Source organism: Anneissia japonica, unplaced genomic scaffold (assembly GCF_011630105.1).
Source record: "Anneissia japonica isolate Jap-2015-1 unplaced genomic scaffold, ASM1163010v1 scaffold665_len1252844_cov201, whole genome shotgun sequence".
Classification (NCBI taxonomy): domain Eukaryota; kingdom Metazoa; phylum Echinodermata; class Crinoidea; order Comatulida; family Comatulidae; genus Anneissia; species Anneissia japonica.
Genome location: NW_022757135.1, coordinates 1122180 through 1126845, shown reverse-complemented (window position 1 = coordinate 1126845; position 4666 = coordinate 1122180).

The following is a 4666-nucleotide window of genomic DNA, read 5'->3' as shown; positions in this document are numbered from 1 at the left end:
TATGGACAGTATGGCTATGGAATTTACTAACCACACAATCCACAATCAGGTGATTAAGTTGCAAAACTTTATCTGCATTTGGTGGATTAAGTCGCAAAACTTTAGCTTCGTTTGGTGGCACCATTTACTCTAGGTAGACGGCGACCGGTTTCGTTACCGGTTAGTACATTTCTTACAAACATTCAGCCAAAGGCCAGTAAAAGTTGAGACGGCAGCCGGGTTTTTAATCGATGTTTGCCATCCTTATGTGGGCCATCTTAAAGTCATGGTTTGCTGGAGTCGCGTTCAATTTAAATCTCCGAACTTCTGAAGCTGAGATATTCTATGAATGTAGGCTTGTATCGCAGGCTACAATTTAAAAACGGGTGACCAAATAATAAATTAGGTGTTAAATTTTGATTTAATGCTGGGTAAGTTAAAAACAGACATTCCGTCCGAGTGGGACTCATTCAAAAATTCAAAGGGGTTCGCTAGAAAAGGGGGGTTCGCCCGAACCATAACCCCCCGCCCCCTGGCTACGGGCCTGATTATGTTGTATGTCAGTGGCGGATCTAGGTGGAGTGAATAGGGTGGCTAGCCACCCATCTTCGGTGGCCGTGAAAAAAAATAGGCACTCGTCTTGTGTGTGTGCTTCTCATGTATACATGTTACTTGTAGTAGGCTACCGTGATAAAACATACACATTCTATTTTAAGTGTAACCTCTTTTCAGATGTCATGTAAGCGATCTAGCCGTCTAATAATTCCAAAAAAATCTCTCAAATGGAAGGGGACGTCCCTTCAAATCCTATGGGTGCAGACAAGTCCCCCACATATATTTAGGGTGGGGGGTCGTCCCCTTATTTTTCATCCGCAATGTAATTTCGTAAGTCAAGAAGAAGCCTGAAAATTGTTGAAATGAACTGCATAAATGACCCAGGTTTTAACGAAAGAGCGCTGTACAACCGGTAATATGAAGCGCTTAGAGGCCTTGTTGGCATTAAGCGCTATATAAATATAACGTATTATCTCTGCCCACAAACATCTGAATTATGTATAATACACGACTCGAGTGCGCGTGCCTTTATTAAAATTTGAGTATAAGTATGAGAAAAAGTGTGTAAAACAAATTAAATACCTCAAAGACATTTCGGTTTTATTTTCTATGCTATTAATTAAATCGATGATGATGAATTATAATATAAGAATGTCATTTCCAGCAACTATTTTCCCAAATTTTGGCCCTGAGGTTTCAAAACCAATCTGCGCCCTTATCAAAACCACGTCACCCCCACCCCGGGTGCTTCGCACCTCGCATTATTCACCCCATTCTAAATCATAGATCCGTCACTTTATGTCTTCCTTTTTTTTTGGACCGGAGATGCAAACAAGCAGACATTTACAAATAAGGTATTGACACCATGTAAAATGTATTTAATGACGAATTAAACTAATAATACAATACGTTTGAAAGTAGGTTAAAATGAAATATATAGGCCTAATTTAAGTAATATAACATATGCATTGGGAAGTTGTATCGCATACAAATTGTGAACATAATTGTAGCTTGAACCACAAGACTAAATTTATCCTGGGTGAAGGCTTAGGGTGCCCAAAACCTCACAGAACCCTATGGTTTCGGCACCCACACCCAGCAACTATTGGTCCTCTGTTCACAATGCTATGGCTGTACATCAGACAACTTAATAATTAATGAAAACACGTAGGCATGACGTCAGCCAAATGCTTCCGGTCACGCGAATGGTATAAAAGTACATAACAAAGGTGATACCATATATAGATTACAAAATTAATCTTTAACACTTACATACAGGGCTAATATAGGGTTCAGACAACTTCTGCCAACCATGATACCGCGAAAGGAGTTAATAACATCAATAACTAGGACTGGCATCAGCCAACTACTTCCAAACACGACCTCGACCTACAGACTATGTGTACCTGTGATAGGCCTATATTTTTGTGATGGTAAATTAAATTATTTTCCTTAGGGTATGCTTTGGGAAGGGGTAGAGGTTGGCGTTGGCGTACCGTAAAAGTGGTACATTATTTTTATTAAATCTCAAAAGATTGTATGCGAATGCAATCACAGACCGCATTCAGTTCCCACGGCCAAGGCCTAGTATAGCGTTTTATGAAAATCCTAGAGAGGCGGCATGTTTCGCAGCTCCAATACGGAAACTATAGCCTTTGTATCGTGAGGGATGTAGATCCATAAACATAATTGCTTCGTTGAGCCAGTTGCCTATGAATTTCGGGGTAAGGGGTTGTTTCCCGTTTTATGTTTAAATAAATGTATATAATCTCAAAGACTGATGACCGGACAAAGGCTACTGGCTTCCTGTGCCCTGAACACAAGTGTTATGGGAGCTTGCCTTAGTTTTGGTGTGGTTAGGGTCAACGTAAGACCCGTGACAGTAAAATTCACGTCGGGCCGTTGCAACACTTTGGTGTTAAATCCTGGTTTTGTGGACAGTTCGCCCAATTTAAAAATGATTGGAAAGAGAAGCGCAAAGCAGCAACCTTGTTGAATGCACGTTAACGGTTGAGTGAGGCCACCAAACGCCTAAGTAGGTTTAATGTTATGGGCAGCCGGGTATATGGAGTCTTACCTAGCAAGTGGACGCCCCTAATCGATTTCCTTACTAAGAACGTAGTCATAGAATCAGGGAATCCTCCCATATTATGGAAAACCTGACTGCATAAATATGGGAAGATTGTTTTAGGTGTATTATACTGTATTCGAAAAGGTAGTCAATAAAATTGCACAATTGTTCCGACGAAACTAGGAAAACAGGCCTTTCTTTTCCTATCTACAAAAAAAAAATCACAGCTCCGCTTGTAAGCCTTCTGTGAGCTGGGAGAATGTATAGTGTTTAGAAATTTTGTAGCTGCTTCGCTCAGCCCATGGGCTGGAACTACGCCCAGAATTGCCACAGCCCCAATGTCACCCGAAGCGTCCGAGTGTAGCATGAGGGTACTTTCCAAGATTCCCACTGAAATGACAAAGGGAACAATCCAACATGGTGATGTCCGCTCGGGCATCCAATGTGAGCCATATAAAATCGGTGGGTCGTTTCCCTTTTATACTATACTATAGCAATTTTGTCAGTTTTTAATTCCGTAGATCGTAAGCCGTGAGCGTGGAGAAACTGTTGTCAAAATAGTATTTCCCATCCCATTCGAAGCCTAAGAAATAGTAATCGTTGGGAGATATTAGAACAATACGAAACGTGTCCTCGATATCGGATTTTGCCGTCAGTTCCCCCACTCCGAGCGAATGTCAGGACAAGGTCAGTGATGTTGTCGATTGAGTCATATGTAACCTGAGATGCTTCCGCGGGAATATTGACGTTAACCGTTTCGTCGATATCGCCCCGATTCGTGGTAAATGGTAGGTCGTGGATAATTCTGAATTTGTTTTATCTTACTTTGGAATCACACCGAGGGAAGAAACCAAAAAAGGGGTTGCTCTCTTTGATGTTCTTTTCAGTGGCATCGTCTTTCCGGTGTTAATATAATTTAAAAAGAGAGCGTACAGCAAGATAGAATTTATCAGACGGATCGTAATAATAACGGCTTGGCGCAAACGTAGAAACTTCCTGATATCGTGCAGTTAAATCTCCGCAAACTGGGCGAATATATCTGTTGCACTTTGCAACACAAAACAACCATAAACATAACATCGGTAATGTTGTAAAGCGTCTTACAAGAATCGTACACATAAATCGCCTTAAACAGTGCGGTAAATTCGATTGCATTTCGCAACACGATAAACATTAGCGCAGGGGTGTATCCAGGATTTTTCTGGGTGGGTCATAATTTTCTGGATCTTTTCAGTCAGGGAATGCAAAATTGATTACAGCGCCACCAGCTTAAACTGGATGGCAGGCTCAGTTTCAGAATTACTGGAATTGTGATAGATTACGACAGGCAATTGGCAAGGTCTTTGGACTCATTGCTTTGCATCAATACTCAATTTATGTCATTGTGAAAAAGGCCCTAGAAAAAAATGTTTTGGGAAAAAATATGGACCTTTGAAATTGTTTTTGTGCGGGGGGGGGGGAGTCGCGTACAACTTTCCCGCCGCCCCCCCCCCCCCTTTGCATACACCCATGTAGCGGTCGGCGGTGCTGTAAAACGTCTTACAAAAGGCGTAAACAAATTGCCTTAAACAGAGCGGTACGATGGTTCCTTTTCGCAACATGATGGGGCCGCACACAAAGGACGCACACCTAAATTGCCTTAAACAGAGCAACAAAATAGGTTGCGTTTTGCAATACTATAAGCATAATACTGTTGGTGATGCTTCCCCGCGGTGTGGAATAATAATCATTAAGTACTGGCCTTAAATTACTTGCTGTGTGTATATTCCCACTCCTGAAATTTCTCCAAAACATCTTCCACCACTCGCTTTCCCAAATGAATCCGTATTATATAGATGGACACCATTGTCACATAAACATTCAAGGTCCCTCCAAAAACCAGAGTGTTTCCATAATTTAATTGTTAGATTTCCTTGAATTTCTTGGGCCAGGTAGAAGTATACATCTGCCTGCATTGTCAATGAGTTTTAGAGTTTATCTCTTCACGTGTTACATTATATTGCTTCTAGCATGTTTACAACTCATAGCTGTTTTTATTACTGTCTTTCTATATATATATAT